Below are 22,231 nucleotides of genomic sequence, written 5' to 3'. Positions count from 1 at the left end.
CTATTCTAGTAAAAATAAAAAATATCTCTCAAAAATTTTTTCATTTATAAATCAAACACTAAAAATCATTTTTGAAAAATATTTTCTACTCACCAACCAAACATGAAAAAATAAGTCCAAAATCTAATTGTTTTCCAAAAAAATATTTTTTTAAAAAACATTTTCTATCGAAAAACATTTTCCTTTAGTACAAAACACACCCCTAGTTTAATAATTTAATTTTCCATGATTTATACCCACACGTACTTATCTAAAGCTTGGCCCTCCCGCCATTCAATTGTTTCGGAGAGACTCGAAACTTTTCTATATAAAGAAGTACTCACCAAAGTTGACATCATCTTCTAAGCAATCACGCTTCAAATCCTTCTTACTTCAATATGTAATGTCAACTCATTGTTAGGGTTCCACACCACCGTACCCAGACTCGATTCAACATCTTTGTAAGTAACTAAGTATCATGTTTCTTGAAATTTTAAGAAGGGAAAGGTAACTGAGGATTTCTAGTTGATATTGCAGATTAAATAGAACTTCTAGTTATGAATATGTACTGCGTCTAGGGTTCAAGATTCCAAGATGAGCTTCAATAATTCCATGTAACTGAGAGAATATACATACAATTTTTAGTGGGCGGTATAGGTTCTGTTTGCTTATGTGATTATTTAGTTACTTTGATCAAATTATATCTATTAGTAACCGTTTCTAAATTGTGCTGGAACAAAAATAACTGAGGATTTCAAGTTGATATTGCAGATTCAGTAGAACTTTTAGTGGGCGTTGTTGGTTCTGTTATGAATATGTATTGCGTCAATGCATTCTATTAGTAACTGTTTCTAAATTGTGCAGGGACAGATCATGCTCACAAAATTACAATTCTGCAAGGACGGTATGTCTTGAAATTTCAAGAAGGGGAAGGTAACTGAAGATTTCCAGTTTATATTGCAGATACAATAGAACTTGTAGTGGGCGTTATATGAATATGCTCCGTGTTAATGCGTTTCTAGGGTTTAAGATACCAAGACCATCTTCAATAATTCAATGTTGCAATCATATTTCTTGAAATTTAAAGAACTAAAAGGTAACTGAGGGGATATGCATACAACTTTTAGTGCGCGGTATTGGTTCTGTTGCATTAAGAGCTTTAATATCATAAGCGTGCCAGTGAATATCTCTGGCTTAGACATTTAACCTTATAGAGATGCTCATAAAGATGGATGAATCAGCCTTGACATAAACGTAAATTGAAATGATAAATCAACCAATCAATAAATTTTGTACAAATATTGCATGATACCATGACCATACACAAATGTTGGACTTATATTATTTATGTAAAGGTGACTTACTCGTGCTATATATCTTCCATTGATTTCCTATGTCTAACTTCAGGAAAGGAATCACTACTTTTCTGTTTTGAATTTAAAAAGGAAGTGATCTAGAGTGTGGTTTCTATAAGATTTTCTGCAGTGGGCTTCTTCAAACTTTTTTGATTTTTCTCATCCATACAAGTTTGTCTTTTGTACAGAAGGTTAAAGCTTTTTTCAGCTTAAGGTCTTCTTTATTGTCTTTTGTAGGAAAAAGATTTTTTGTGCTGAAAAGTATAGGAATTGCGATCAATATTAGCAGAGGAGTTGACTTAGTTTCACCGGTGACATGAGTGGAACAAATATTACTGTTCTGTTAAACAGAAGAAGCTTTAAAGCAATGATGTCTATCTATTTAGAATGGAACTGTGCTAAGGAGGCTCAGCGAGTTAAGGAACCAAATCCGTGGAGATAATGCTTGTCGACCTTGTATAGCTCAGGGATGTATAATTAAAAGTTAACTGCCTTTCTCACAGAACAGTATATTCTAGATTTGAGATAAAGAGGTCCTTGTCTTCAACACTCATTTGCTGCCTATTAGGTCTCACCTATTTTCTTATCCTGCTACCTTCATTGTTCAGTATAGGACATTTCTAGTAATTTGCTGATCTTCATGTGGGTCATATGCCGGGGATTCTCTGAACCGGATACTGGGATGCTATGTCTACACTAGATAGCTACAAGATTAAGGCCCGTACTGTATGGCACTGCACCTATCTTTGAAGCCATGTTTGCAAAATATTGTGATCTTATAGCCAACTGTCTATTCAAGTCCAAATCCACGAGGGCTCGAGGTCATATGTAAAACTGTTGAGTGACTATAACTGTATGACCTTAAAGCCAATGTCTCTGAGCTTTAAACTAATCGAAGAGTAGATCTCATATGCAGAATCCCGAATATATGCTGATAAAGCGGAAGATTCAAAATCGTCAGGTTAGTTCCATTGACTTCACAAGATGATGCACCTCATACTTTTGTTGAAATTTGTATGCTTTTAACTACTAGGAATGCTAAAGTTGATTTGACATTGCTTTAATTGCTGATTCATTACTCATTTGTCGCTGTAATTTCAGAAATGATATTTGTTTGATTCCCTTTGACATCTTTATCAGTAAGTTTATTACATGTGTGTGTCTACTTTAAAAATACTTCTATTTTGTAGATTTATACAAATTCCAAACTCAAATCAGTGGTTTTGGTTAAACTGGCCTAACTGGATTTGTCTCTGAACAGGAGCCGAGGCTTTGTTCCTTAACCCTTTTAGACCTTTTAATATGTGGGACCCCCTAGATTCTAGGTGGCAACGTAATTGATTTACTCAGTTTTTCCTTTCTTGTTCTGTTTTTAGAAATAGATATTTTATTCACATACTTGGATTTTATTTCCATAGTCTATAATAGTTCTGATGACACGGACTAACAGTGCATTCCACTACATAATCTATTGCAAGAACCGCTTCAAATGCATGTCTATTTCTGATACTGAGAGATAGTTTATAGTACAATGTCTAATTTTCATCTTTGATTACTATTCCTATTATAACTCCTAATGTTGATATAGTTGCTAGCATAAAGCCATAAACATTACTTATCCTAATTTCAAAATAAAAATGAATAAAGTTTAAGACTGAGAGCATCTTATTGGCTGTATTTGTTTCATAGCAGAAGTGCACAAAAAGGGCAGAGAAGAACTGAGTTGGTACAGATTATAGGAATGTAAGCATAGTACGGGAGTGGAATTATCTATATATGTTCTTTTACTTCTTGTTGTGTAAAGGACATAAATTCCTGATGGATGAAAGGACATAAAACTGTGGAGAGAAAGAGATATTTGACCTTGTGGCTTAGTTTAGAACTTCATTTATTCTTTATTTTCTACAAGATCCCACTATCTAGACTTCATGTGTTATCCAGGGAAGCTTTTCCTATGTACTTGACATGGTTCAATCATTTGTTTTTTGTTTGCAATTTTCAGAATTTAGAGCATCTTTTGTCAATGGTGAAGCAAGTCCCCCTTGCATCGGCACATGATGCTTTTAGGCCTGCAATGGAAGCACTAGCTGCAATTGAACTTCTACGGCATCCTGACATAGATGTGAAGGTGTCAGTTGCATCTTGCATTAGTGAAATCATGAGAATTACAGCTCCATATCAACCATGTGATGATGCACACTTGAGGCAAATACAACTCATACAACCTTCTTTGTCCAAATTAGAAGTCAGACTGATTTCCAGTCTCTCTTATAACAAAGTTGTTTTGCTTTGTAGTTGATGGTTCATATTCTTTAGCAGTTATGCATATATGATTTTCTTGGTTGCATGAATAGTATTTATATATGCCCACAGTTTAGTTTCTTGCTGAGGTGGTGGACAGGACTTTTTTGAGCTTGCTGTGTTGGCGTTTGGGAAATTGTCTTGCTTGGATAGTCGCTGTTATTCAAAGTCTGTCACTTGGAATTTCGGAAAGTGAACCCTAGTTTTCAGATCCTGGCCTTGGTAGAACTTGTCTTTGATTGGGATTTCGATTGAAAAGATGTTAGGCCGTCTCTATTATTAAAGTTCTTGCGAAGTACTGAATATGTGTGCTGATGTGGGATCTCGAGTTTGGATGTTCAGATGTTTCGACATTTTCTGAATAGTATAAGGTATATCTCCAATTACACATAATTTTTCTGAAGGAAAGAGGGATTTAACAGGTTGTAACCTTGCTGGCATGTTATCTTTTGTTGTTCATTTGTTTTTCTTGTAATATGATGTTTTTTATTTATTTTAAAGGTGGGTCTCATGGACCCTTTATTAGAAACTAAAAAGAGCAAAAACCAGACCATTACATGTTCTAGCCCAAAACACCAACAATCTGTCCAAAAACCAAAGAAAGAAATGAACACCCTAAAAGAAAAAAAATAAATGAGAGTTGGTCGTCTTCTAGCTTGAGCTTTCATCTGCCATGGAGGACGAAGAAGAAGCGCTTGTCTTGGAGTGAAATCAACTTATCAACGGCTGCAACCATCTGAGTTCGGGCTGTTTCCACACAAGACACTTTAAATCTCACGAGTGTCATGGAAACAAATCCCACTGAATTCGCTTCAACACAGCTCAAACAGATCAGGTAAGAATCGATCTACTCCCCGACTCGCTTTAATGCTGTAAGCCAATCCTTGATCTCCATTTCTAAGTTTTACCCTTTCCTGCAGATAGAGCCAGAAACCCTAACTCATACCACTCCATAGGCCGGGTAATCCCTATTAATTTTGCTAAAGATTGTTCCTTTAAACTCACTGCTTCACTGCTGTTCAGATTTGTATATCTTGATCAACCCATTACGCTTTCCTTTTCTTTGTGCTTTCACCTGAAATACTGTTGCTGATTGCCTCATTGTGCATTAGAAACATTACCACAGTAGCTATATTTTATATATTGCATATTTCTGATTCTTAAGTTTGCAATTCCTGCTTTATCCATGTATATCAAAACCTTCACCTCTTTTGATAATTCCTGAAAGGATGAGAAAATAAAGCTTTGTTTACCTGCAAAAGAGAAAACAAATCATTAGCTAAAAGGTCAGGAACCTTGTTGCCTTTTCTGAATATATGTTCAACCACAATCTCCCTCTCCTTCACTAAGTGCTTAATTCTTCTAATGTCAGCTGAATACTCCATGGAACCTCCCATCGCCATCTATCATCTTCTTCACAGTAAGAGACTCGGTTTCAAGAGTAACAGGAAATAACTCTTTTCCTTCTGATAGCACTGATCTCTGCCATTAAATTATTATTATCCTCTAGCCTCTTTACTTCAGCATATACAAAATTTCCTTCTACATCCCTAATGCAAAAGGCTCTAGAACTAGGCCCTGGATTGCCTTTAGAAGCACCATCAGAGTTATATTTCAAACCAATAGAAGGCTTAATCCATTTCACCACTTCACATCCTAACATATGAGTGTAATCTTCCATCAACCTAACTAACAAAGGCCATGAAGTTGGTATATCCTTCAACTATGGATATAAACATCTTGCCATAAGGTGTAAGTTTCTTCCAATCTCCAAAGTCATAGTAAATTGTGCCATCTTTCCACCATGTTTGATTATGTTTCTTCTTTCCAAATCTGCCACAAGATGAACATAGGAACTGCTTTGAATATGCACTGAAGTTAGAGTGACACCTCTGTCTTCCACCACTTCAGTACTGTGTCTTTCAATTGAATGAAAGGACCACTAATCCCTGCAGCAGTTGCAGATACAGACACCATAGTCTATTAGAAAATTCACAGTTTATGAATAAATTCACAGTTAAAGTATTTCCCTTTTTCTCATTTTCATATATTTATTTGTGCACTGCGACAAGAAAAGAACAGAACTGCAAATTGTCAACCTTAAAGAGCAGAATGCTCATGAATGAGATGAGTAATCGCTTGTGACTACTGCTATCTTGTGGTCAGTATATTTTAGTTTGCTACTTGGCTTAGATTCTATCTTGGTCAATTTCTGTCTTAGGAGAACTTATAATATGGGTGCCTCAGCAGTTACATGCCCTTGAAAGATTGCCCCAGCTGAGATAGAAATGGGGGTGGAAACGTGGAAAAGGACGATTTATCTCTTGAAATTTACTAGCTCTACATGTTCTGAATAATAAATAGTAACATAGGACATATAAATAATCAATTTCTAGTGTCGCTTTTCCACGGTCCACCCCCTTTTTACTAGCTCTACATGTTCTGAATTGGGCATAATCAATTGATCACCTTAAAAGCCCAAATCAATTTAAAATAGAACAATTTATATTCCAAACAAAAGGGCATGCTGAATCTCAGCTGGGGCAATCTTTCAAGGACATGTAACAGCAGTGGTTTCCTGTGTCTTTTCCTCTTCTCTGTTTTGGCAACATGAAGAAGGTTGAAATGTTGGTAGTTGTAGATCAGATTGGTATGCTTAAGCCCTCGGGATTAGCTCAATAGGCACCGGTTGAGGGACTTGTGTATTAGGTCACAATTTCGAGCCTTCCCAAGCAAACTCAATCCGGTATTTAAGTGGAGAAGGGTAGAGCCGGGCCCATCATCCCCAAGTTCCAAAGGTTGCGGTTGGCCCAAAAGGGCTGCTCTAGATGGATTACTCAAATGTAAAAGAAAGATTTGTGTGTACCAGGAGGAGTGGGAGAAACCATGTCTAATTGCTGGCACCAATCAGTTACTAGGTACCATTCCGCAGCTTCAATCAGTGTCATGATGAAGAGAAGTCACTTCCGATGAATTTACCCCGTTCACTAGAAAATCAGTCTCCACAACTTGCTATCTTCCCTCCCTTAGGATATAGTGTTTTCCGGGATCTCAACAACCGTCTGCCGAATACAATATTATTTTATGCAACTTTTACAACTTCTTAAACTTCAATGTTCGTGACTGTTCAAATTTGAAATCTGATAAGTATGTTATTTTCTTGTCAAACTAACTCTTTGACTACTACTTAGATATTTTTCCACTATCACTAATTAATCATAAGTCAGATATACATCTTAAAATTTATACCAATCTAACACTGTTACAACAAATGGGATGGAAGAAGTATACGACAGTTTAGCAGAATATTCACCGTTGTGCCTTCATATATTGAACGCAACATAAATGAACTTATATGCTAAGGTGCATAGCATGTCAAATACTACCGAATTCTTTTTTTCTTCATAAAGTTCAAAGACTACACGTTTCTCAGTATGCCATATTTTTCTTTTGGGCTGACAACTGTTTTGTCTCTTGCCCATTTTAAGGCTGGACCACCCTGATCAACTATTCATGGACATCGAGGAAATAATGAGCATTGTATAAAAGAGAGTGAAGAAATTCCAACGCAGCTTCTGAATATCCTCATAAGTATTGTTAAGAAGGAAAATCAGATATTGTTTTTCCTCTATAAGTTTATTCATTTGTCTTTCTCATTGTTTTTAATGATGTCTTATTTTGGTTTAGAATTTTTAAGATATGGATGAATTTTCACCTCCTTCCTATGTGTTGGTAGAGGAAGTTCTTGAAGAAAGTGCTGTCAAACTTCATCCATATCTTACAAAAGCTGTGATGGCATTGGCATTTCCTTTAACAACTATTCGGAAGTTGTTGAATTAATATGGAGGGAGACAATTTGAAGTAAAGCTATGGTGGGTCTATCAAATATTCAAAGTAATTGCTGCATTTATGTAAAATTCTCCACTTCTCCTTCTCTTGTTTAATTTACAAAGAAATGGAAGAAGAGAAACATGCAATGTTCATTTTGTGGCAGACCATCTTTGCTATGACTTCCAATTTCTGTGTTCTGTCTGACTTGTCCTCTTTTCTTGGTTATGTTCTGACATATGTTGGATCCTTGGAAAAGGAATGCTAAAATGTAGGAAACATGTCTAGTGATCAGTGCTTAATCACTAAGAAACTGACATATGTTGGATCCTTGGAAAGGAATGCTAAAATGTAGGAAACATGTCTAGTGTTCAGTGCTTAATCAGCCGATCATGAAAAAGGAAGATCTAATAATCTTAGGAAAATGAGGTGGGAAAAGAAAGAAATACGAAATTAAATATGTATAAAAAAGAAAAAGAGGAAAGAAAATGTAGTCCTTGGTGTCCACAGTGACCGTTCAAATGAAGGAAATAATGACATGTTTGGCCTTCAAATAAGATGACTTGGACCCCTCCTGTATTTATGATTGATTATTACACAATGTGCTACAGAGTTTTTATAACTTGATCCCCTGTTCCTTGTTAAATTTAAAGCGCTGTGATCATAACTTGTTAGGTGATGGTTTACTTAAGTTCTTTTTACTGTTATAAACACAAGGAATGTGTAAACATGTAGTTTCCACCAAGCTGTCCTCATTTTTAGACTAGCTTGAGAAAGATATACATTAAGCTACTTTAGGGGATAGTCAGAAGTTCTTGTTTGGCTGGTTAGTTGTTGATCTAAAGGGGATAACTGAAGGTAACTTCCCCTATTATAGGTGATATTTGTTCTGGATTTATAGTAATGACGTGAACTCTTCCTTTCCTACACACTTGTCAGGTGGAAAATGTTCCTGAATAGCTTGCACCACATGCTGCACCTGAAAGAGTCGCTCCGTTCTTAGATCAACCACCAATTAGGATAACTGTTTGATTTACCTCTGCTCTTGATTCACCGACTGATGATTGTCGTCCTTTATCAAGATATCTGGAAGGTACAGTTTCTTGTCGTCTTTTTCGTGTTTCTCTAATGCCTCCACTACTGCAAATTCTTCTGAAGCAAATCGATGTAGGTTGTGAGACTTCCGTCTTGGTTATAGATTCTGGTGAATCTCTAGCTGAAATTGATGAAAATTGTGCACCATCATTTTAACCTATTTTGTCATTTTTCTTCTTTTGGCTTCTGTTTATAGAAATCATTATTGGGGTATTATCTTCACCTGATGAAAAATACAATCCATTGGAGGACACACATTTAAGTGAACTGCTACTCCTCTTTTTAGTATCTTTCCCACGACCCTTCAAAGAGAATATGGACTTTTGATCTCCTTTCTCCACTTATCCAAGCATCACCATATCCTTCGTCTTATTTACTTATAAAAGTAAGTTTCCAACCTCTTTTCCTTGAAGTTTGAGTAGCTTCTGGATCTAGTGTTTTTTGGCTGCATTTATGAAACATAAGTTTTCAGATCGCAAAGTGATCCTTGAATCTGTACTTTTCTGTTGCTTCATTGCATCTCCATGTTCTGATTCCTTTAAAGTTGTATCCGTATCTAGAATAACTTTAAAGGATACAAAATGCGGAGATGCAATGAAGCAACAGAAAAATACCGAGTCAAGGACCACTTCGCGATCTGAAAACTTGGGTTTTCATAAAGGCAGCTAGCCGAGAAAGGCAGTAGAGACAGTAGCTACACTCAAACTTCAAAAAAAATAGGTTGAAAACCTATTTATTTGAATAAACCAGAGGAAGGATATGATGATGCTTGGATAAGTAGAAAAAGAAGATCAAAAGCCCATATTCTTTTAAAGGGTCATGGGAAAGATACTAAAAAGAGCAACAGTTCACCTAAATGTGCAATCTCCAATGACTTGTATTTTTCATCTGGTGAAGATAATACTCCTTGACTTCTACAAAGAGACGCCAAAAGGAGAAAAATGACAAAATAGGTCCCAATGATGTTTTACGATTTTGAATAAGAGATTCAGCAGGAGCTATAACCAAGAAGATCACAACCTACATCTTTTGCTTCAGAAGAATTTGTTGTTGTGGAGGCATTAGAGAAACATGAAAAAGACGACAAGAATATTGTACATTCCGGATATCATGATAAAAGACAACAATCATCAGTTGGTGAATTAGGAGCTAAGGTAAATCGAACAGTTAGCATCATTTGGCTGAGTTCGTTTAGGAAGTTGTGTATTTAAGTATAACATTTGTTTCTGGGCTTATTATATACATAAATTGAATTGTGCGGGCATTGGGCTCTATCACCTTTACTTCTCACATCCTTTCACTTGTAATTTTGATCCTACATCCCTCTAGATATGAGATTTTTGGGGCTTAGATGTTCACCCTAAGATTATTTTTAGGCTTGTACAAGAGATGAATGTGATACCTTATCCCTCATTGAATATTATACCACATTGCATGGTTCTTAGGTTTTTGAACTTTGTTTATTGGATTTTACTTTCTGATCTATTACGGTAAACAAGGTTTTTATTTAACATAGAAGCTGGTCCTAGATTGTGATATCTACTTTTATCAACCTTTAAATGTGAACATAACTAGGGAAGAAGGATCAGTCTACAGATCCATCTTGAATCATGAAGGAACTTGGTCTAGCTTTCCTTCTTGTGCTTCAACATAGGTTTTATCATAGCTTAGGATTTCCATGTGTCATTGCTTATTTACAAGACCTGGCAGTCAATTATCTCTCTGTGTTCGTTTACATCTTGTTGTGTAAAGGACATAATCAGGCTTCCTAATGGATGAAAGGACATTAAACTGTGGAGAGAGAGATGTTTACCTTGTGATTTGTTTAGAACTTCATTTATTTTCTACAAGATCTCATGAATCATGATCTAGACTTCATATGTTATCCAGAGAAGCGTTACCAATGTATTTGACATAGTTCAATTATTTCTTTTTAGGTATGCAATTTTTAGAACTTAGAGCATCTTTTGTCAATGGTGAAGCAAGTCCCCCCTGCATCGGTGCAAGATGCTTTTTGGTCTGCAATGGAAGTAGTAGTTACAGAAGGGCTTCTACGGCATCCTGACATAAGTATGAAGGTGCAATTGCATCTTCCATCAGTAAGATCATGAGAATTATAGCGCCAGATCTTGAGGCAAGTACAACTCATACAGCATTTGATCGAATTGGAAGTCAGACTGGTTCAGTTTCTCTTCTACCTATGCTGTTTTTTAATTGATGGTTCAGATTCTGTAGTAGTTATGGATATATGATTTTCTTGGATGCATGAATAGTATTTATATGTACTCATAGTTTGGTTTCTTGCTCAATTGGCGAACATGGATTTTTTGAGCTTGCAGTGTTGGCGTTTAGAAAATAATCTTTGCTTGGATGGTTGCTGTTGTTATTCAAAGTCTGTCTCAATTATTGAAGTTCTTGCGAAGTACCGAACATGCGTGCTGATGTTGGATCTCATGTTAGATGGATTGATTGTTCAGATGTTTCAACATTTTTTGAATAGTATAAGGTATGCCTCATATTATATTATACATTCATAATTTTTTTGATGACAGTTATATATTCGTAATTTTCCCAAAGGAAAGAGGGATAAACCGACCACATGGGTGAAACTTTGCTGGTATTTTATCTTTTATTGTTCATTTATTTTTGGGAATATAATGTATGTTATGTCCTTGCCACAAGTTAAAGTATTACATTTCCCTTTTTCTCATTTTCATTTAGTTATTTGTGCACTAGGACAAGAAAAGAACTAAACTGCAATTGTCAACCTTAAAAAGCAGAACACTCATGAATGAGATGAGTAATTGCTTGTAACTAGTGCTATCTTGTGGTTCAGTATGTTTTAGTTGGCTACTTAGCTTAAAGTTTTGTCTTGGTCAATTTCTGTCTTAGGAGAACTTTTATATAGGTGCCTCAGCAATTGCAGGTCCTTGCACGACTACTACAGCTGAGAACAAGCAATTACGTGAGCCATTTTTTGAATATGACATTCTATTTGAATTGCTTTGGGCTTGAAGGTTATCAATTGATTATGCCCAAATCAGAACATGTAAAAGGGGAGTGGAGAAGAACAGCGGTGATTTACAGTGTTGCTTTTCCTCTTTTCTGTTTTGGCGACTTGAAGTAAGTTGGGATGTTGGTATTTAAGGATCATACAATTGGTTGAGTTAAGCCCCCAGGTATGAGCTCAACAGGTACCAGTTGGGGGACTTGTGTCTTAGGTCACATGTTTGAGTCCTTCCCTAAGTGAACTAAATCTAGTAATTAAGTGTAGAAGGGTAGAGGAGAAGGCCATCACCCCGTGTTCTTAAGGTTACAGTTAGCCCAAAGGTTAGCTCCAGACGGATTTTTCGATCTCAAAAAAGATCAGTAGACTTGAAAAGTAAAAAAGAAAGTAAAGGCTGAAAGACCAGGGGAAGTGGTAAAAACTGTCATTGCTGGCACCAGTCAACTACTAAGTACAGGAAGTGAAGTCACTTCCAAATGAATTTGCCCACTCTCCAGTAAACTAATCACCATCCTAATACTTATTTAGTCATGTAACCTTGTCCAAGAAACGTGCACATTTTTGTCCGTAGAAGATCTCCTCAATTTATTCTTAAGTGTGTTGTATTATAGGTGGATAGTTTCCTAATTCTTGCTCACTCTATGTGGGGACGATAATCTTCTTCCCTTCTCTTGCCTCTACTAGGTGATTGATATGGCCCTTCTTTCCCTTCCAATAAAAAATCACCAAATTGTTGAAACACTTACAACAATGTGAAGACAATAGAGTTAAAGCATGTGGGTATATTAAAGAGAGTTGATTGTAAATACTGTTACTTACAACAATGCAAAGACAATAGAGTTAAAGCATGTGGGTATATTAAAGAGAGTTGATTGTAAATACTGTTATCTTCCCTCCTTTGGTATATAGTCTTTTTGTCCACTCTATTTTTTCTGAAATTTCTCAACAAATGTCTGCTAAATAAAATATTTTTTTATGCAACTTCACAACTTCTAAAAATTCGATGTTTGTGATGTTTTCTTTATCAAACTAACTCTTTGACTACTAATTAGATAGTTTTCCACTATCACTAATTCATCACAAGTCAATTATACACCCTTAATTTAGATCAATCAAACACTATTATCGCATATGGGATAGAGGGGAGTATATGACAGTTTTGAGCAGTATATTCACCACGGTACCTTCATGTATTGAATGCAGCATAAATGAGCTTAGATGCTAAGGTACATAGAATGTCAGTCTACCAGATTCTTTTTTCCTTCATAATATTCAAAGACTACCAGTTTTTCAGTATGGGCCATTTTTTAATTCTGGGGAATGACTGACAACTGTTTTGTCTCTTGCCCTATTTTATGGCCGGACCACCCTAATCAAGTATTCATGTACATTGAAGAAATAATGACCACGATAATAAAAGAGAGTGAAAAAATTTGAATGCAGCTTCTGGACATCCTCATAAGTAGTGTTAAGAAGGAAAATCAGGTATTGCTTTTCCTCCATAAGTTTATTCATTAATTTTTCTCATTGTTTTTAATAACATCTTATTTTGGTTTAGAATTTTCACCTCGTTCCTATGTGCTGGGAGAGCAAGTTCTTGAAGTAAGTGCCGTCAAACTTCATCCATATCTTTCAAAATCTGTGACGGACCTCGGCATTTCCTTTAACAACTATTTGGAAGTTGTTGAATTTATATGGAGGGAGGCAATTAAAAGTAAAGCTACGGTGAGTCTATCTGATATTCAAAGTAATTGCTGCATTTTAAAAAAAAAACCATGATTGTTTAGTTGTATAATTCTCTACTCCTTTTCTTTTCTAATTTACAAAGAAATGGAAGCAGATAAACAGGCAATGTTCATTATGTGGCAGACCGTCTTTGCTATGACTTTCAAGTTCTGTGTTCTGTCTGACTTTTCTCTTTTTTTCTTGGTTATGTTCTGATTTCTCAGCTTTGGTGTTCCATAGGAGTAATAGAAAACTGACATATGTTGGACCCTTGGGAAAGGAATGCTAAAATGTAGGAAATATGTCTAGTGATAAGTGCTTAATCAGCCGACCATGAAAAACGGAAGATCTATTAATCGCAGGAAAATGAGGTGGGAAAAGATAGAAATACGAAATTAAATATGTAAAAAAAAGAGAGAGAAGACAATATAGTCCTAAGTGTCAACAGTGACCGTTCCGATGAAGGTAATAATGACATGTTTGAAACTTGGACCCTCCTTGTTTAATGCCTTGAAGGCAATCCGTAGCTTCAGCTATGTGTATTTATCATTGATTATTACACAATGTGCTACAGAGTTTTTATAACTTTGATCCCTGTTCTTTGTTAAATTTAAAGCGCTGTTAACTTGTCAGGTGATGTTTTCACTTGAGTTCTTTTTACTTTTATAAACTCAGGAATGTGTACACATGTAGTTTCCACAAAACTGTCCTTATTTTTAGACTAGCTTGAGAAAGATATAACTTAAGTTACTTTATGGGATAGTCAGAAGTTCTTGTTTTGATGATTAATTGTTGATCTAAAGGAACTAATGGTAACTTTCCAGATTATTGGTGATATTTGTGCTGGATTTATAGTAATGATGTGAATTCTTCCTTTCCTACACACTTGTCAGGTGGAAAATGCTCCCGAATAGCTTGCACCACATGCTGCAGCTGACAGGGTAAATCAAGAGTTGAGGTAGGTACAGTTTTCTTGTTGTCTTTTCATGTTTGTCTAATGCCTCCAAAACAGTAAATTCAACTATATAGGTTGTGAGACTTTCTTCTTGGTTACAACTTCTGGTGGATTTCTTGCTGAAATTGATGAAACTTGCACACCATCAGTTTGACCTATTTTGTCATTTTTCTTGTTTTGGCATCTCTTTATAGAAGTCATTATTGGGGTATTATTTTCACCAGATGAAAAATACAATCCATTAGAGATTGCACATTTAGGTGAACTGCTACTCCTCTTTTTAGTATCTTTCCCAGGACCCTTCAAGAGAATATGGACTTTTGATCTCCTTTCTCCGCTTATCCAAGCATCAACATATCCTTCCTCTCTGGTTTATTCAAAAAAGTAGGTTTCCAACCTCTTTTCTTTGAAGTTTTGAGTTACTTCTGGATTTAGTGTTTTTTGGCTGCATTTATGAAACCCAAGTTTTCAGATCACAAAGTGATTCTTGAATTAATACCTTTTTGTTGTTTTATTGCATTTCCACGTTCTCATTCCTTTAAAGTTGTATCGTATCTAGATCCATCTCATATGATGGTTGGTTATGCTCTCTACCTTCTCACGGTGGGATGGAAACAAGAGAGGTCAACTGGAGTGGAAGCCAAAAGCCGGGGCCGAGAATCTGTGATCGATCCGAAGAACCACTCATTCTAGAGACGGATACAACTTTAAGGGAATTAGAATGTGGAGATGCAATGACGCAACAGAAAAGTACTGATTCAAGGACCACTTTCCCTCTGAAAACTTGGGTTTCATAAATGCAGCCAAAAAAGCAGTCAGTAGCTATACTCAAACTTTGATGTGTTGAGTTTGGAAACCTCCTTTTTTGAATTAATCAAAGGAAGGATATGCTGATGATTGGATAACTGGAGAAAGAAGATTAAAAGCCCGTATTCTTTTTGAAGGGTCGTGGGAAAGATACTAAAATGAGGAATAACGGTTCACCTAAATGTGCAAATCTCGAATGACTTGTATTTTTCATCTGGTGAAGTTCATACTACATTAAATGCTTCTCTATAAAGAGATGCCAAAAGGAGAAAAATGACAAAACAGGTTAAGACTTTGCACAATTTCAGTGAGAAATTCACCGGAAGCTATAACCAAGAAGAAAATCTCACAGCCTTCATTGTTTGCTTTAGAAGAAATTGTTTTTTTGGAGGCACTAGAGAAACATGAAAAAGACGACAAGATAAATATACCTTCCAGATATCCTGATAAAAGACGGCAGTTATCAGTTGGTGAATCAGGGAGCTGAGGTAAATTAAACCATTGTCTGAATTCATTTAGGAAGTTGTGTATTTAAGTATGCATTTAGCTCTGGACTTTTGATATACATAAATTAAATTGTGCGGGCATTGGGATCTGTCTTTTCAACCAAAGAAATCTATTCTAAATAACAATGTAAAAGGGAAAATTCGCCATCAGAAGAAAAGATCAGCATTTATTAAAACTAGCTTATTTAATTAAATTAGACAACCTTCAATAAGTGATTACACTAAAGTGAATGTTCTTAATTCGAAAGTTATGTCGACTCGAGTATTTAATTTACCCCTTTATTTGGACTTATTATGTACATAAATTAATCTCTGCAGGCACTGGGAGCTGTCTCAAACACCAAAGAAAGCAATTCTCCAAAGCCAGTAAAAAACAACGTAAAAGGAAGAACTCGCCATAGCAAGAAGAGGTAAACTTATGTTATCATTAATTCGATCTGGCTTTTAGTTATTAATATTAGCCAACGTACAGTAAGTGCTTACTAAAGTGTGAATGTAGTTTTTAAAGATTCCATTATTGACTCGTCTGAGTCAAAAGTCTCTTTCTTTCTTCACATGTCTTAACAGGGTAAAATAATTGAAATGCAAGAAATTATTCTAAATTTGCAAGCAATCATTTGATTATACAGTATAAAGCATATGATTTTTTAATATAAGTAAAGCATGCTTATACTCATATTGTTCTTGTATTTTATACATTCTCATTTCATAAATTGAAACGATTAAGTTTCCATATCTATAATTAGTATGTTCATATACTTTTTCCATTTGGGAAATTGCCTTTTTTATATGATGTAAAGCTATTTTATGCTTCCATGCTCTTTTTCTTACGCTATGTAAGTGTGATTGTATATCTTTCATTTTATACTATTTATGCAAATAGCATGATATGTTTATGCAGAACATGTTGTTGAATTATTATATGATTTATTCCCTACAGGTACTAAGTAGTTTTTTATCAAATGTTTAATCAAGATAATCACTTATAACATGTATATAAGATTGTAAAATATGTAATAAAAGATAGTTTTTATACCTTCCTCCTCTTGTTGATAATTAGTCCTATCAATGCCTCAGCATTTCTCCTCTTCGGCCATGAATAGCATTTTTCGCCTTCTTTACTCAACTACGGCTACTTTCCTCGCTATTCCTCCTAAAGGCTGGAAATCGCAACTTCCACTTCGACTTTTTATCAAGTTTGAGAAAAAGGATATATAAACAAGCTTTTATTTCATATATTTCAAACTTACATACATAAGATAAGTATTTATCTTAGTAAAACATTTAATAAAAACACTTTTCCCTAGCGGGAGAAGTTAACTTACTCACTCATATTAAAATATTTCTCACTCTTATTTTTCTTAGTCTAAAACTCACTCTAACTGACTCTGCCTATTACAATGATATCTCCTTCCTTTTATAGATCCTAAGGAGGGACTTATTTACAATTATTTATCTTTAAAGGTCCTCCTTTAAAGATTCCATTATTGACTCGTCTGAGTCAAAAGTCTCTTTCTTTCTTCACATGGGCTGCTGCTTTTGTTGTGGCCGACAGAGTATCTTCTTTTTCTTTTTCAAAAGAAAAGTATTTTGTTTNTAAATAGTATAAAATGAAAGATATACAATCACACTTACATAGCGTAAGAAAAAGAGCATGGAAGTATAAAATAGCTTTACATCATATAAAAAAGCCAATTTCCCCAATGGAAAAAGTATATGAACATACTAATTATAGATATGGAAACTTAATCGTTTCAATTTATGAAATGAGAATGTATAAAATACAAGAACAATATAAAGCACCGCAAAATGGTATCAAAGCCTAGTTCGAACTAAATGGAGTTAAAACCAAAATGGTATATAGAAACAGAAACATGTTCTAGCATTTTACATGCTAGCTTCCAAGTTTCTTCTGTTGCACCCAATCTATGGAGCTCAATATCAAGGATCCTTTCCTTAAGTATTTCTGACTTTGAATTTCCTTTAGTGATTAAAACCCAGTCAGAATCTTGATTAATTACCTGGAAATTATCTCGGTAAAATCTGCTTAAAATAGCATACAGGGCTTTTATCCCGAACGCTCTTCTGGTTTGTATCCACTTTTTGTTAAGAAAAGGAAGTTTTTTATCAACTCCCGTAGCCTTAACGTTGAAATCTTTTATTTTCTCAACAGATATGTAGTTGAGAGTTGGATAATATGCCTGAGAGTCTTGACATTCCATTGCTATACTATAGAATCTACAGTATACTCCTCCATCGCCTTGGCTGTAATTCTTGATTGCATTGAAAAATCTGGATGGTAGTTGTGATAATTCTTTGAGGTCTGGACTTGTGTAAACTCGATCCAAAAATCCGAACTCAAATAATTGAGCTGTAAAGCTCGGAATTCCATTTGGGAATATGGAAATTCTAGGAAATAAACTGGTAGTTCCCACAACTCAATAAGTTTCTCCGCTGTGTTCCGGGAGATTGTAAATGTATTTGGTGAATTTTAAATATTCTTATTCCTTCGGATGTTGTTTTCCCTGTAAAGAAGAAAATTTTTTTGCTCCAGAAGAATCTGGGTTAGTTTTATTTTCTGGGTTTCCAGATATTTTTTCAGCCTTAACTGATGATGAGCTTGAAGCTTCATTTGCTCGGCTTTCTCTTGCATCCTTTTTGGACGAAGATGGCATATCCGTGCGTACCGTCGAGATGTTTTTTGCACTAGGTGCTGGTGGGACATCTCCTGCCACCTTGTTGAGAATGATATTCTCTTTCAGATTTGAATTCTGAGTTGGACGTGAGTCCAAGTGTTCACAGAGAAGTAAAAATTCTCTCATATTATCCAACTCTCAACTACATATCTGTTGAGAAAATAAAAGATTTCAACGTTAAGGCTACGGGAGTTGATAAAAAACTTCCTTTTCTTAACAAAAAGTGGATACAAACCAGAAGAGCGTTAGGGATAAAAGCCCTGTATGCTATTCTAAGCAGATTTTACCGAGATAATTTCCAGGTAATTGATCAAGATTCTGACTGGGTTTTAATCACTAAAGGAAATTCAAAGTCAGAAATACTTAAGGAAAGGATCCTTGATATTGAGCTCCATAGATTGGGTGCAACAGAAGAAACTTGGAAGCTAGCATGTAAAATGCTAGAACATGAACATAATCGATGATGAAGATCGATGAAGAAGACAGACGTAAGCACTTACGTAGTCCAACAAAGACGTAAGCACTTACGATTACAAAAGAAAGAAAAAAACAAAATACTTTTCTTTTGAAAAAGAAAAAGAAGATACTCTGTCGGCCACAACAAAAGCAGCAGCCCATGTGAAGAAAGAAAGAGACTTTTGACTCAGACGAGTCAATAATGGAATCTTTAAAGGAGGACCTTTAAAGATAAATAATTGTAAATAAGTCCCTCCTTAGGATCTATAAAAGGAAGGAGATATCATTGTAATAGGCAGAGTCAGTTAGAGTGAGTTTTAGACTAAGAAAAATAAGAGTGAGAAATATTTTAATATGAGTGAGTAAGTTAACTTCTCCCGCTAGGGAAAAGTGTTTTTATTAAATGTTTTACTAAGATAAATACTTATCTTATGTATGTAAGTTTGAAATATATGAAATAAAAGCTTGTTTATATATCCTTTTTCTCAAACTTGATAAAAAGTCGAAGTGGAAGTTGCGATTTCCAGCCTTTAGGAGGAATAGCGAGGAAAGTAGCCGTAGTTGAGTAAAGAAGGCGAAAAATGCTATTCATGGCCGAAGAGGAGAAATGCTGAGGCATTGATAGGACTAATTATCAACAAGAGGAGGAAGGTATAAAAACTATCTTTTATTATATATTTTACAATCTTATATACATGTTATAAGTGATTATCTTGATTAAACATTTGATAAAAAACTACTTAGTACCTGTAGGGAATAAATCATATAATAATTCAACAACATGTTCTGCATAAACATATCATGCTATTTGCATAAATAGTATAAAATGAAAGATATACAATCACACTTACATAGCGTAAGAAAAAGAGCATGGAAGTATAAAATAGCTTTACATCATATAAAAAAGCCAATTTCCCCAATGGAAAAAGTATATGAACATACTAATTATAGATATGGAAACTTAATCGTTTCAATTTATGAAATGAGAATGTATAAAATACAAGAACAATATAAAGCACCGCAAAATGGTATCAAAGCCTAGTTCGAACTAAATGGAGTTAAAACCAAAATGGTATATAGAAACAGAAACATGTTCTAGCATTTTACATGCTAGCTTCCAAGTTTCTTCTGTTGCACCCAATCTATGGAGCTCAATATCAAGGATCCTTTTCTTAAGTATTTCTGACTTTGAATTTCCTTTAGTGATTAAAACCCAGTCAGAATCTTGATCAATTACCTGGAAATTATCTCGGTAAAATCTGCTTAGAATAGCATACAAGGCTTTTATCCCTAACGCTCTTCTGGTTTGTATCCACTTTTTGTTAAGAAAAGGAAGTTTTTTATCAATTCCCGTAGCCTTAACGTTGAAATCTTTTATTTTCTCATGGCTTTTAGTTATTAATATTAGCCAACGTACAGTAAGTGCTTACTAAAGTGTGAATGTAGTTTTTTTGGAATATTATGTCAATCCAAGTCCAGTGTTTTTTCTACCCCTTATTTCTCCTCAACCTTCTTTGAAACTCGAACTGATTCTAAATGTAAGTTCTCCTAGGCATTAATTTATGATAATTGGTTCTTTTTATATCCTCTTAACTTAGTCCTTTTTACCCTGCACGACAACCATTCTGGTCTCTAGTGTTCAGTGTGCCATTGTGAATGGCAAACTGCTATGGAAGTTTAGATCAGAAAGTGAACCCAGAAAGCATGCATGGCGAAGTGATAGAAATCTAAAAAACTTAATATTAGTATTTATTTCATAACACCTATCTATGCTCGAAAACTTGGCAGGGAAAAGCAACTGATGATCAGACTCCTCCAACAGTGGAAGTTATTTATTTCACATTTAGACCCCCTTTGCATAATAATGAATGTGATTCCAGCTGAACAACATTTTATATAGGACCATGCAGCATAATTTAACTCCAAAAGTAAAAGTAACCAGTGCTCCCACATTTACTGCCATTTTTGCCAAGTATGATGACATTGCAGTCAACTGTCACTATACATCATTGGCTTCCATAGCTTCCCTTCTTGATTTGGTTTGTGAATGTTGTAAAGAGGCTCGAAAACAGTGATGTTGGTTCTTCTTCCATCAAAGAGATGAAGTCTTTTGTCTCTGCTGCCGTGGATGTCAAGCTTGATGTAACTTGGCTGCAGCAGTATCCTCCATTGAATTTGTGGAGCAATACATCAATTTCTCTGTAAAATGAGTTTATTAACATTCTTTTTATCAACACATAATGTTTTTCTTGATGATCCTTTGCTTCAACAATATCGAGGATTCCTCAAACAATCTGATTGATATATCTTATGTGTCAGGAGTGAATTGATATACATGTAAATTGCATTGTGTAAAAAAACACAAATAGTTTGCACACATTCATTACTTGAAAAAATGTAGACATTTAATGTGAGTTAATGTGGTGAATGTTTCTGTCTTTATAAAAAGGCAAAATATAGATAAATAGAATGTATACATAAAGGGGTTAGACATTGGATGACTTACAAATTCGAAAATATGTCTTAATACATTTTAGTATAATAAATACATAGAGAAAAATAATCCACCGCATCCATAAACTGTCTATTAATTCCAGGTTCACTCAAATATCAATTATATAAACCAAATCCCACAATAATAACATCATTGGAGCAATAGGTATGCAAAGATGGACTTTCCCGCCATTCAATTTTTTCCCAAGCGGTGAACGCTTAATTTATATATAAATAAGGTAGTACGGTCCTCTCATTCTCTAATCATATTCATTTTCCATTGCTAGGGTTCAAGATTCGAGCACTCACTTTCAATTCGAAGGAGAAGAAAACTCATGAGGATTTGTATTAGTAACTGAAATATCATGTTCTTGACTATGGAAACTTGTAGTATTCATCTCGCATTCATTGTTAGGGTTCCACGCCACCATCCCAATAGTCGTCTCTGAAGTAGCATTATAAATGGAGTTCCAGTTGAGGATCTTTATAAATTGTTGGGTTCAGTTGATTTTGGGAACACATCTCACAAATATTTTTCATATTTCTTGAAATTTAAAGAATTGGAAGGTAACTCTAGTTACTTTTGTAGATGTAGTCCCACGATCATGTGATTATTTAGTTGTGATCTGAATTATTTATATTAGTAGCCGCATTAACTACTATCATGTTCCTGACTATGGGAATCTGTAATATTCATCTTCAAATCACTTTTGCTCTAAATTCATTGCTAGGGTTCAAGATACCAAACTCACTTCAATTCTTGGAATTTCTTGAAACGAGATAAATCATGAGTGTTCTATAGTATCACTTTCACTCTAAATCATTCTCACTTCTTCCTAATCTCATTGTTAGGGTACCACACCTCATCATCATCACAAATACTATTGGTTCAGTTGATTTTGGAAACTTGTAATACATCTCACAAATATTTCTTGAAATTCAAAGAAGTAACTTAAGTTGGTTCTGTTACTTTTGTCGATGTAGTCCAGCGATCATGTGATTATTTAGTTGTTATCTGTAAATTTTGA

The 22,231-nt window shown here is 34.9% G+C and overlaps 1 pseudogene; it reads left to right on the top strand.

The window, feature by feature from the left end:
* Window positions 1-245: 245 nt before the first annotated feature.
* Window positions 246-21,129, top strand: LOC107010153 (annotated as a pseudogene).
* The last annotated feature ends 1,102 nt before the right edge of the window (window positions 21,130-22,231 follow it).

Source organism: Solanum pennellii, chromosome 2 (assembly GCF_001406875.1).
Source record: "Solanum pennellii chromosome 2, SPENNV200".
Lineage (NCBI taxonomy): Eukaryota > Viridiplantae > Streptophyta > Magnoliopsida > Solanales > Solanaceae > Solanum > Solanum pennellii.
This window is presented reverse-complemented; position numbering and strand designations above follow the sequence as displayed.